The sequence below is a fragment of the Neopsephotus bourkii genome, unplaced genomic scaffold, assembly GCF_033783945.1.
Source record: "Neopsephotus bourkii isolate Nb327-2 ecotype Australia unplaced genomic scaffold, CSIRO-AGI_Nbou_v1 NB_1572, whole genome shotgun sequence".
NCBI classification, from domain to species: Eukaryota; Metazoa; Chordata; class Aves; order Psittaciformes; family Psittacidae; genus Neopsephotus; species Neopsephotus bourkii.
This window is the reverse complement of record NW_026902048.1, coordinates 3,431,019-3,444,553: the sequence shown is the minus strand read 5'-3', so window position 1 is coordinate 3,444,553 and position 13,535 is coordinate 3,431,019. Positions and strand designations below refer to the sequence as shown.

Below are 13,535 nucleotides of genomic sequence, written 5' to 3'. Positions count from 1 at the left end.
CATAGGAAAAGCTGAGGACAAGGAGCTTCCCTTTTCCCTGCTGACACCTGGAGCTTACACCAGGGCCAGCATTCATGTGAACGTGGCTCCTTCTATTTATCCCTGAGGCTACACTGGAATAGTAACCCACAGCTAGCCTTAGCCTGCCTTGCAGAGGAGGTACGTGAACATGGTCTGGAGCATCCTCTTCCTCTCCTGCAAGCTGAGGTTTCACCCCACCCTCTCCCAAGCCTGGCCTCCAGGCAGCACCCAACCCTGCAAGTGCCCTGCAAGCAGGGCAGGAAAAAGGGCTGAGGCCACAGTAAACAACTTGCTGCTATCTATTTAGGTGCAAGGTTAAATGGCCATTGATTACACAGTAAATGTGATATGCAGAAGGCTTAAGGCTGCCCTCAAGACACAGGAGGAGCTGCAACTGCCCACCCTCCCAACATGTGGGCTCCTCTGCACAGAGCTCGGTCCCCACAGCATGTTCCAGGGTACCACACCAATGCCAGATCAACACTTACACGGCAGTAAAGGAAGAGCTGGCAAGCACCAGCTCTACACCCACAAGAGCAGAAGGGTTGTGTTCTGCTGTGCAGCGTACAAACAGCCACACCATGGCCTTTCCTGGCCCTTCTTCACCTCTTCCTCCAGCCATCTCGCAGATAACATCCAGAGTAAATCTCCCACTAGTGCTACTTCACCTGTTCCAGAAACCTTTTAATTCTTTTTATAGCTGTTATTCCTTTAGATGGAGCATCTGCCTTGGCTGTCAACTGCTGCTACTCCCTTAGAGCAGCAGTGCTCCTGCCCAGCCTGGTCTTTCCCAAGGTCATAGCTACTTTCAACACACACCATGACCTTCTCACCTTCCACAGTTTTAGCTTTCTCTTTTAAATAAAAGATTTCTACATTTTTAAAGGCATTACCTGGATTATGTATCTGCTCTCTTATCTGCACAGCTTCCCCTTATTCCAGAAAGAGATGGATGATTCTCAAAAACAATTACAGTTTCTGATGCTACCACAAATAGTGTCCTCCTCTAATTCAGTAGTTTCAGTTCACATTAGTCTCTCTCTCTTTGTTCTGCTTTAATATCGTTTTCCAGCTCCTCAGACAAATTCCAGGCAAATTCAAGAGGACTTTTGTCTAAGGGCTGAATAAACATCTTAAATTGTACCCTAGCCCCACAGCCATGGCTGAACAGCACCGTTTAACTACCAGCACACTGCTGCTGGCCTCCACTGTTGGTGTTGGCTTCATCAGAGATGGCTGAGACAATGAAACAGAGCAGGCTGATAACAAAAAGGCGCTGGCCTGGAGCCTGGATGGGGCCACACATCACTGGAACCAGTCCAACATGGGACCAGCCTGGCTAACCAGCTGGAAGCAGGATGCAGCGGACAGGGGCTGGCTTGGCAAGGGGCTCATTGCTGACACCTAACGCTCACAGCCTCCCATAAAACACCCAAAAAGGGCCTCATCCAGCACAGCCTCTGATTAAAGAACCCTTCCAAACCAACCAACAGATCATAGCATATTCTTCCTCTCCTCACAGACTACAGCCTTATTAACCTAATAAAGACACTTCAGTCTCCTTTCAGTTCAGGAGAATTCTCCCTATTGTTTCCACAGAAATCTCTTGGGATATGCTGCCAAGAGCATGTTTGCTGTCGCATTCCAAGTTGCTTGAAATAACAAAGAATTATCTGTACAATTAAGATCAGGCTGTACAATTTAGATATGTGCTTTAAAAGAGTTATTATTCTCTGCCAGAGATGTATTGTTCTTCCCCATTTAATTTTATTTACTTTTTTAGTGGATGCAACAGTTATGCTGTCATTTATCGGAGAAGAAGGAAACAGCAGCTGCAGAGCTGCATATATAAAATAAACATGATGTGGATGAAGCTATTGGAAGCTCAGATTTCAAGGAGGAGTAGGGGGAGGATTGCTTTTAATAAGATCTCGTGTCAGTAAAGTTGTGAGATGGAATGGCAGGGTCTTACCCTATTAAAAATCAGTAACAATTCCTTTCTTTAATGGAAGCCCGGTGTTAGCACATAGACAGAGGCCTTAATTTGAAAAGTAAAAGGCAATTTGGTCATTCATGTTCAGACGTCCTCAGGCGCTCTGAACACACTCAGTTCTTCTTAACCCTTTGGCTGCGAGAGCCATACAGCACAGGGGAGGCAAAGCCAGGCTCTATTTATCCTGTGGAACAAGACTCTTTCCTTCTATCTGATCCCAGGAAGGCAGGTGGGAGGCCGCCGTCCCACTCCCACCTCTGACGCTGCTTTGTTGTGTTAGCTCGGGTGAAGCGTTTCACTCACCGTCAGTACAAACACAGATGCTGATGCTATCAACGGCTGCTACTTGTTTGTTTACTCATCTGTATTAAGCTGGTGAGTAGGAACCCCCTGAGTACAACAGCACCAGAGCAGAGCCAGCTGCAGTGGTGTTCCCCAATAGGACATCACATGCTGGGACAGGTATCTGCCTGGAGTGCTCTGAGCATGTGCAGGCAGTGAAAGGTCTGTCCTAAGGTAAGCAGAGGCAAATGCATACTGGGGCTTGGTGGCCTGACCCCCACAGCCTGGTGTAAGGAGCAGACAGTGGCTGTAGGGTGCCTGCACCTCCCACCTGCATGCACCTCACACCATGCATCACAACCGAGGGACATGGGGAGCCAGGGCAGCCAAGCACAAAATCAGGCTGAATGAACAACCTTATCGCAGGTGGTTTATAATAAAGCCAAAACCATTTTGTAGTGGAGCTAGATTCACCCACAGGTGATAACAGTAATAACACACATACTCCTGTGGTATATCACTGTCTGCTCAAGCAGCACCTCACTTGAGATGGAACTGCAGGAGCTCGGGACGACTCCAAAGCAACCAACCACCATACACACACACACAGGCAGTTCTATTGCAGGCATTATTTCAGTAATAGCATAATTGTGCAAAATATGTATTTTCTATAATTGTATAATCAGCATGTAATTATATAGAGTAGAAAATATAAACATATATTAACCAGGTGAATGCATTTATTATTCAAATATAAATTCCAGTGGTAACTGCAGTAGCGTCAGTCTGCACGTGTGTGTGCAACTAATAGAGGATTAGAATGAAATCTGTTGCATTTGGATAAATACCTGACACAGCTCAAGCCACCTCTGCACAAGGACTGAGAGATCACAGTGACAACACAGTAAAGGCACCAGAAGACTTCAGCGTTACATCTGCATTAGAGGTCTCCCACCAGTTTGAAGGACCTCTCATTCATTCTGCTGAAAACCACAGCAGAAACAAAAGGGACAGTTGGAGCTTCCTTTGCAGAGCTGCAGCTGCACCATGAGACCTCCTCGTACAAGGAGCCCAGCGACCACCACATCTGACACTAGAGCTCACGAAATCACCATCTAGCCCTCTTAGACCCAACAATCTGACCTGATAAAAAGTAGTACAGCAATTCTGAAGGAAAAGTGTTCGATCTTTGACCTTTCACTCCTGCTCCTCCTGACATCAGCCGTAGTTGGCCACTGGAGGCAAAATTAGGCCTTTAAGGGTTTATGTCTCATCTAGAAGAGCCATATTCCAGCAAAACAAACCCATTAGCCTAAGCATCTTCCAAGAGAAATATTTTATCATATGGAACAGCTCAGGGATTCAGCCTTCAATGAGGACTGTGCTTCGATCACAGATGGGATCTTGGGAACTGCACTAAATCACAGATGGTATATTTCTTCCTATCATTCACAAAATGGGCTATTTCCACTGCTTGCTGGGTTTTCTTCCCATCTCTGGTTTTTATATTTTGCACATGGCAATTGCAACATGGATACAATTTTTTAAAAGGGCCCTTGAAAACATTTTCTTTTAATGATGCATGTAATCTTTCCCTCTTCAAGAAATCTAACACCAAAATGTCATTCTTTTCAGAAATTAAAACATACTTAATTTCAATAGCATTGCATTTATGGTTTATATGCTTTGCTTATTTATCTTCTCTGCCATTTCTGTTTCCTTGGATAAGCTCAACATTCCCTTGTTATCTCTTGAAATACTGCATCAGCCATGAGCTACTGCCTAGACTGAGACACGGCAGCTTCTGCTGCTGCCCACTCATGGGCCATGGGCAACTGGTGGATCACACATTCATCCTCCTTACAGTCTGCATTATCCTGATTCTGAATCACAACCAGCTGAAGACAGCAGCAAAGCCCAAATTCACACCATCGGCTCCAGTCCTTGAGTGTGAAGATGTATTTAGGCACCTATAAAATCCCTGTGCAGTTAAAGGAGGAGTATGGAAGGAGGGAAGGGGCAGAAGCAGAGAAAGGAGCATCCCCTGGCACATCACAGTCTTTGGAGCAGCTTCTCTCTCTGTTATCTAAGTAGGGAGCCTAAGGCAGGCAGGTACTTCACCAGAGTTAGGGAAGGGAAAAGAATTTGGACATCCTCCAAGCAACTTAGCCTTAAAACAACAGATGGAAACAGAGAGATAGGGGGTCCACAAACAGTCAATGAGATTGTGATACGAGTTTGCATAATACACGCCCGGCTCTGCACATCAGTGCATCTCCTCTTTCTAGCTGCTAAGTGACAGCAAAAAAAAAAAAAAAAAAAAAGCCAAAATTACATCTAATACTTTCCTGAAATTGCTTCATTGCTTTTCCATGTAAACTGCTGCTATAGCTGGCACAGAGTTTTATTTGTTGCTGGCAGGAGAGGAGGACAGCCTATACAATATGAATAGGAGAAAAGGCAGCTATAAGCAAATCTCTCTGTTCAGCCACAATCCAAAAAGATTCAGAGCTCCACATGTTGCTATCAGTACAGTAACAACTGGGCTTCTACCAGCATCATGCTGTGATCCAACCTCTGGGGATCCTCTTCTATATCCATTTAACTTTTCCACCTCATTTGCTATCACAAGATGTTCAAATGCTGTTGTCATTTTGCTTCTGTTTTGTATTTACTGATGTTATCAAATATTACACTTCACTGGAGGGTAATCTAGACAGCATTTCATGCCCTCTTCAATACAGAACTACTCAAACACTCGTGCCAGCCCCAGAGCTGAACAGCAAATCAAACCAAGACTCCATGCAAGGCAATGGTAATTGTTCCACTTGCCTTTGAATCAGCCTTTTGAAGAGTATTTCTAATTCACACTGAATCAGGATTTAATAATCCTTTGGCACTGAGAAGAGCTCAATATTGTGATGACAATAAATCATGCTCAGGCTGAGTAGGCGTTTGTCACTTACCAATAGCTGCACTTTCGGTATCTTGTGCCCATCTTCCTGACCCTCAGAAAACATCCATAGTGATCCCTCAGGGTCACAGACCAGGATTTTGACCTACCCAAGAGCAGCTCCAAGCCCTACCATCAGTGCTGGTGCCTCAGATGTGATCACACTGACTAGCACATTCTAATTCCACAACCTCACCTCAAATCCTTGCCAACGTATATCTCTCACAGACCTTTAGCAGGGGAAAACGCATGCCCAACACAAGGTCTCAGAGGGAGAGCAGCCATATTTGCCACCTCAGATTTCACAGCACTCACCCAATACAAACTCACAGCATGATAAAAAGCCTGACAACAGGGTTGTCCCCATACTACATCACAGCAAAGGCCCAGTGTCCTGTCTTTGCTGGGTCCAGTGCTCACTAGATGGTCTCCTGCTTCCTGTCAATCAGAAATTAGGGTCTTCTTGGATTAGGGGTTGCTTCTGAAGCACCATTTTCCAGGGCCAGGAAAGCATCCTTCCTCAATTTGCTCCTCATTTAATGTATTTCTATTCTCTGAGTTTTCCCCATGACTTGCTCTACTTACTTGAACATGCACGGTGTGAAATAGTATTTATTTTGCTGTTGTATGCTGCTAATGTGCCCCTCTCCCAACTCTGCCTTGTGGAGAAGAGGTGCTGTACTATCAATCTGGTTTCCTTTTTGGCCAGCAGGTGAGAAAAGCCAGGAAACTGGCCAGGCATCTGTGTGTTTCACTTAGCATCATAACCAGGATGCCAAATAGGGTGTACAGTCTTCTGACTGCATCTCTAAAAGCTCCACAGCTGGAATGGATACTGCTCATGGATTTTAACACTCATGCACCCTCTCCCATACAGCCCAACTATTCAGCCTTTACGAGGGTAAAGTGGGTATGAGCCTAAACGGTTCAGATGCAGGGAGTCTGTAGTCATGCCACACATGATTTAGTGAGTAACTGATGCAAGGCAAAAGGATGGCAGAGCTCTGTGATCTAGCAGCTGTGCAAACAGGCTAGAGAATATCAAATTCAGGAAGCTGTATCTCCAGGAAAGCATTTAAAAACAGAAAAGATCCCTAGTGCCACATCTGGTGGCATCAAATTGTCATTATGACATGGTATTTAAGATGATTTAATGGGTTTATTGCCGAGTAAGAACCTTGGAGTTTGCTTAAACTACTGTGCATTAAAAGGATGTAACACTTCAAATGATATTCTGACAAAGTACTGCCTAAACAGTTCATTATCTTTGAGGAACACACACGTATGTACATCAGCATGTGTGTATATGGAAATAAATGTATCGATAGGAAGATGAATAGAACTGCACATCTACATATACATATATTTAACAATACACTACAGAAGACTCATATGTTGTTAGAGCTTTCTTCTGGAGAAATTCATTCACCCCCTTGCTGCCACTCTCTTCTATACCCCATACAGCCATCCAGCAGGCAAGATTTCTGTCCACCTTAATTACTTCTCACTTAGGGCACTGAATCAATGGGTGGTTTTGAAACAAAGGATTCAGTGACTAAAAACAGCCTGAGAAAGTGCCTGGGAAAGGTTACTGATTATAGATGACTTCTAAGAAAAGGTGTCCTGCAAAAGAAAAGGTGTTTCTTCTCTAGTGGAATATTTTTAATGTGACTTAGTGTTTCTCTTACCTTTAGTTCCTGGAACAGTTCTCATTTCCTCTGAATGTTCTGACTTCTTATCTCAGGCCCTTTCAGTGTGTTGATTTTAAATTCAATCTGGTTAATTCAAATTCAAGGCACATGGCTCCTGAAGTCTTTCACCATCTTCTGATTACAACAGAATGGGGCTGTTAACGGTGTGGGGTTTTGTCAGTGAAGAAGAGTGCAAGCTTCTTTTTACACTTACTCCTTTCTTACTAGATCGACATGACACACTGCAAGCCAGTCAGACAGTCTCGCTTTGGGTGTCTGACTCAGGTGGTTCTCTCTCCACTGACTGCATACAGAAGGGAGGTTTCTGACCAGAGGTGCTCTGATGTGCACCTGGGATAGATGCCTTAAGTGAACAAAACAGATCACCACCTGCAAAATCATACACTGGTGCAGATTTGTCCAACCAGTCAAATTCCTGAACAATTCCATCAAGTCACTGTGAGCTTTTCCATCACCTGTGGCCATTTTCCACTACCAATACGTTTGTCTTTTAGCATGCGAATAAAGTGTCAAAGCATAGTCTGTCTCTGCGAGGCAACTCTGTGTGCATGTAGCACACAAGTAAAAAAGGCAGTTTTCCTCTGTTCCAGCCTGACTTAGCTGTTAGATGCCAGAATTGACCTACACAGAATAACAGGGAGCTGCACACACCGCAAGTAAGCCCTGAGACCTCCCTAGTGCTGTGCCTACCCTGTCAATGCAGAGCTATGTATGCCTGCCCTTGGGCCTCTGCTGACATCCCCTCCACACGGTACCACAACACAGCTCGGGGCTGGCTCTTCACTGGGAGTCTGCCCCATACATTTAAATCTTCGACTTTATTTTCTATGTATCTATAACATAATGTTAATTTTTTTCCCCTATCAAAATCCATCTCTTACAAAGCAGAAAGGAAGCTGGAGCTTGTTTCTTCTGAAAGCAAGCCAGCTTCATTTCAAAATGGGAAGGAAGGGGTCTTCAACAGCCAAAGGGTTGTTTTTTTCCTCTCTCTTTTTTTTTCCCCAGTAAGGGTTGGATAGTGAATAATTGGAAGAGGGAAAAAAATCACCTCAGGTTGTATATTGCCACTTCCTCTTGCATTGCAGTTAATGCAAACCTTTGATTAGCCTGCTGAAGAGACCACACATTCAATAATTTGAAGCAAAAGGTTAATGGTGTTATTACAACTATTATCCCTTTTAAAATCATTATCCTCTTGTTTTTTATGTCTATATTACCTTCACCTTTCCATGAACCCACTTTACCAGCTGTTTCCCTCTGTCATAAAGTTTGCTGAACATCATCCTAGGAATAGGATAAATGCCATGTTTTATCAATCAAGCCTAAGGGAATTCTCAGCTTCTCATAACCCAAACTGTAAAGGGAGATTATTACGAAGTTTCTATTTTGATTTTTAAATTGGCCATGAGTGAAATATACACTTAATGTCAAGGTGCAAAATGTTGCAATTATGACACCATTTTCCTTGGCAAGTTTTACAGAGCAGCAAAGTGTGAAAACTGAAGGCTTAGAAAAGACTGATCAATTGTAATTAACTTTAAATTGGTTATTTGTTAGGAGGACAGATAGTCCAAGCAAAAATGCAGCATGACCAAACGAAAGATAAAGTACTAAATGGAGGTGATAACCAGCCCTATTTCTAAAGCATCTTCCCAACTTAGGAGGCTAAATCCTACTGACTTTCAGGAAGCCTTATGCTCCTATCCCTCATACTGGAAAATGTGAATTAACTTCCTTAATTTTCAGAGTGACATTGACCTAAATCCATGGCACTGTCTGAGATGTGTCTGAAAATGCTCCTTTCTCTCCAAAGACCCTAGGAGGATCCAGATTGCCTAACTTCAGCCACCTAGAGTTAGTTGCTCCGTCAACCTTTGAGCTAAACCTTTGCTCTTTATAACTTCCTGGCGCAGCTGTTTTACAGTTGGCACCTCCTGTAATCCACTTCTGTGTTCTTCAGATCCTGTGGACACCAACAGTCAGTCTCCATCAGTTACACATCGAGCCCAAGATTTAACATTGGGCCTGGAAGAAATTGTCTATACAAAAGAAATTTCCAGTGAACTTAGTTAAACAATAAAACGTGGAGGAAATTAAAGCCCTTAAACCAGTCAAGTTTTGTAAGTGCTCAGACTTCATTATACCACATAAAAATATCACACTTTTCCTGGAATTTGGAAAGAATCTGTTCATGATAATGCCTTGAGATGAAAATACATTCTTTGCAGAATGGCAACAGTGCAGCATTTTCTGAGCTCTTAGTAAAAATAAATGAAGTGCTCTGTGATTGCTTCCTTTGAACATGGAAAATGCAGGTAGCGCATACTAATGTTTTCCAACAATAGCCTTTATCAGGGAAAAGCTGTGATCTGGACAGATATTTAAACAGAACAAAATGCAGGCTCTGCCTATGGCATTTTTATAATTATGGATGCACAGGAGAAGTTAATACCTGTACAACTCAGAGCAGTGGTGGCAGCAGAAGTGAGATATTTTCTTTTTCTCTTTTTCAAATTCTGACCATTTTGCTCCCAACTTCTGAGTGGCAATTCAAGAAGAAAAAAAAGGGGGAAATTTGCCACGTGAAAGATGTAATAAGAAGCAAATTCCGACTACAAAAGTCCCGTGATTGACGTGGTCTCGTCATTATCATTGAAAATAATCTTCTGGTGTGTTAGAATGACAAGAGGATATGTAATGTTATTCTGATACAAGAAAAGACTGTGTACATTCATTGATCCAAAGAATTCTAATTCACCCCATGCAGGAAGATAAGAATCACCACAGCAGGCAGTTAAGAGTCCATCTAGCCCCATATCTTGGCTCTGACAATGCCTAATACTTCATATTTCAGAAGAAAGTGTCAAAACAGCAGCTTCATTGTGAGCACTTCTAAAACTGAACAGTATTAACAGTAGATGTGTTCTTATCTCCTGTGCTTTTCACGGCTTGCTGACCATTACTGGCTTCCACAACAACAGTTACCATAGCAAGTGAGTTTTATGGGTGTTTTCTTTTCCTTTTATACGTGTATATTTATGCATACGTGTGTACAGGCATGTCTGTAACACAGATAATACATACACATGCAATAACTGAAATGACAGAAAATCCTAACCTTCTTTTAAAAAGAAATAGAGGCTTAAGCAGCTATTTCCAGCCCAGCTTTTTCATTTCTGTTTTAATCACAGCTTGAACTGGTTACTGACAAATTTCCCTAAGAAATGTTTAATTATTTTTAATTGTGGTGAATCCATTAATGGTTTTTAAAAGCCACCAGTTTAAACAGAGAGTCCCAGGTTTGGGGAAATGGGCCTCAGGCATAAGAGATTCAACTCCTTCAGCTTATCAAAGGAAAGGTTTGGGAGGGTGATAACTCCTGGTAGACAGCTAGAAAAGATCAGTAATAGGACTGATTCAACCACATGGAAATCAGCAAAATTACTTCCTGTTTAGAAACTAATAATGGCTATCTTGAATTAAGACACTATTTCCTTGACGAAAGATGAATAAAAACCAGAGGTGAGCAGACAGAGCAGCAGTGCTGCCATGTCCTGGAACCCTCGTGGCAAGATTCAGTATCTTTCTAGGATGCATGCTCTGATACGGCATTTGTGAGTCTTTGCTTGTACACACGTGAAGGGGAGGAAGATGTGATTCAAAAAATCCTGGTCTCCCCAGGGCCTACAAAATGATTTGAGAGAGATTCCGATTCACTTCCATAATGGGACATGCTCATAAAAGATGCAGCTCTATCCTAAGACAGTAATTATAATCATATTTCATGCGTTGCAGCATCAGCTGGTTACTCATAAATGTAAGAGGATTTTTTTCCCCCAGATTTGTCAGCCAGCTTCCATTCCCGGGGTGTTCTACCTCCCTCCAAAGCACTGGTGGCAGGAGCTCCATGTGCTCTGGGATACCAAGAATATCCTTGGATGACTTGGTGACATGCCTTGCCTCCAAGTCGTAGGTTATTCTGGTCATCAGATTTTAGAGCAAGGTTGTAAGGAGCTGGCTTATTTTGGGGTATACTTGCTTTTTGACAACTTCTGCCATCCAGAGTTGATTTCTTATGGCATGTGAGGAGACCCCACCTCCCCACACCCTATCAGTGGTGGTGCCCTGCTTTCATTTGTTCCTCCCTGTACTAGGCACTGCAGTAACATGATGCCTGAAATACTGGCTTGGCCTTTAAGCTTGAGCAAAAGCATGCAAGGAAAACTTAGGAAAGCTTGTGATATCGAGTTAACCTGAGTAGGTGGACTTAACTCTGGGCAGGTACTACGAAACTGCAAACCCTCCCTCAGAGTTACCAGGGAAGAGGTTCCACGTCATGTAGCATGTGGCTACTCCATAGGAGGTCAACTATCTGCATGGATTTGTACAACTTTCCCAACATCATCCTTTCTCTTATAACACCTAACAACCTGACATCAAGTGGAAGCATCTCACAACACAAACACATTTTTAAGGACATACTGTGTGTGTATTGCAAGTCATGCTGAAATAGCTGTAAAAGCCAAGTATCACTGTTTTAAGTTAAATCATGTGTTCCCATCCACAGAGCTCAACTGCGATCCCACCTGCTTCTGGTCCTACCAGTCACTCGTGTTAGCTCAGGCTGCTGACTCCACTTTCCCTCCATCGTAACTTTTACTCTGTATTCCCTTTTGGCATAAAGCATTCCACTACCTCTACTTTCAGCTGAAGTAATACCTTTCTCAAGCCCAGGCAACAACAGCAGCCATCAGAAGTGGTGGTGTGAGAAACAAAGCCCCGTGTGGAACACCTCTCCATCTGCTAACGGAATTGTTGGGCCATGCCAAGAGACAAAGAGCCACAAGGGTGACTGCTACAACTAGATGCTGTCCAGCAAAAATCTTTACAACTTTTGGAGCTATCTTCACAAGGATTCTGGATGTGCCATCCGTATTTTCTCAGAGATAATACTACTATGCTTGGTGTGAACTGGTAAGGCCACAAGGAACACATTCCTGTTTACAGGAATGCTCTACAAAAAGATGTGCTCAGATCCAGGCATGCACTTCCCTTCAGTGTGAGGTTTTCTGGTATGAAATTTGGGTTCATCCCAAGTTCAAAATTTTTCAGTTTAAATTAACAAAAAGGCACTTTACAAAGCCCTCAAACCCCTCAAATTACAGACCATAGCAAGAACCAGCTAAAGCAGCACATAACTAAGAACCCAAATGAATTTGCCAATTCCCCTTTCACTTTCTGGATATTCATTCCCTTGAGCTGGAACACCAAACCACAATCCGCACATGAATAATTCAGCCTCTGTTTCAGAGTTGATTCAACAACAGAAATCTCTGTCCTCCCTCTGTGTCAGATATTTGTAGGAGTATTTCTGACCACCTTGCTTTGAAGTCACTCACTGAAATGCAGAGGGGTACACATTACAATTGTAGGAAACTCTTCCTCCACAGCAGCACTTCCAGAAGGCCACTCTAACCGTGCAGGTGCCACTAACCCCGATAAATCTTTCTGTCCTCAGGGGACACCAGGATGAAGCGATGTTTTAACCACATCCATTTTTCTCTACTCACACTCCTTGCAGAGCCTGCAGTAGCTGTAAACATCCAAAGCCACCCTGAAGCAGTTCTCTGATGCCCAGCTGAGCACTGATTTGGATCGCTTTTATGTGAGCAGAAGAAGATTCTGCAATCTCATCCACTATATAAATATTTAAGCAAACAACAGGTCTCTAGTGTTTTCTTTACTAGGGCATGAAACAACATGATGGTCCATCAGATACTAGGATGCAATCCCAGTGTGTTGGTCTAGGAATCGGTGAGGGGAACCCTTGTCCTGCAGGCAGGCTTGCTGCCACAGCCTCATGAGTGTCCATCTGTAGGTGAGGGGGAAGGTCCTGGCACTGTGCAGCCCCTGAAAGCAGACAAAATCCCTTGCAGTTTGCACCACAACCTTTTCCTCCACCCCAGCCTCTCAACACAGGGATGAGACACACTTTTCCCACCCCTTGGAAGGTAAGGATAGGATAGGAGGCAGCTGTAACCAAGAACTCAGTGCATGAGCCTTGACGGTTTGGGTCTCAGTCATCAACCTACTGCAACCTACTCCTCTGTCCTTCTGCCTCAGATTTCCTACATCAGCTATCCTACTGTCATTTGTGGTTTTCCATTTCCAGACATAACCTTATAACAAGATTGGTCTTCTGACCTTCAAAACGAAGGGGCTTTTTCTGGTGGGCTGCGTGAACAAACACCTGCCCAGGTAAAACCTGTGCCTTTAGATTCCTGGGCCTGTATCTCATATTTGTTTTTCTCAATGTACCACATACAGCATGAGTCTTAAAAATCTGCTTACTGGTGTTTTACACACTGGGAGTAGTGACACATCAGACGAGCTGGGCACTGTGTTTGCAGCAGCCCTTGGAAAAGCACCTCTGGCTCCCTGAGAGCTCCTATCTGTAAATGTCACTTAATTGTCTAAGAAAAATTTGGCTGACCTTTCAATTACTGGTAATAGAATAAAAGCAATAAAAGAGTGTACGTGACAGCAAGTGTCACCAATAGCCATTTGCTGCTGC

General features: G+C 43.4%; 1 long non-coding RNA gene across 3 annotated transcripts in view; it reads right to left on the bottom strand.

The window, feature by feature from the left end:
• Positions 1–13,535, bottom strand: part of LOC133221969 (uncharacterized) — a 46,160-nt gene that overhangs the window by 29,697 nt on the left and 2,928 nt on the right. Inside the window, exons 1-3 of one of the 3 annotated variants that reach the window (XR_009728130.1) lie at positions 8,010–10,939; positions 6,938–7,095; positions 3,145–3,279 (exon numbers count right to left, since the gene is read on the bottom strand). The exons of 1 other annotated variant lie outside the window; for it this stretch is intronic. This is a non-coding gene — a long non-coding RNA (uncharacterized LOC133221969). Of the gene's footprint in view, positions 1–3,144; positions 3,280–6,937; positions 7,737–8,009; positions 10,940–13,535 lie in introns of those variants that run through there. One more of the 3 variants, XR_009728129.1, reaches the window with a different exon arrangement.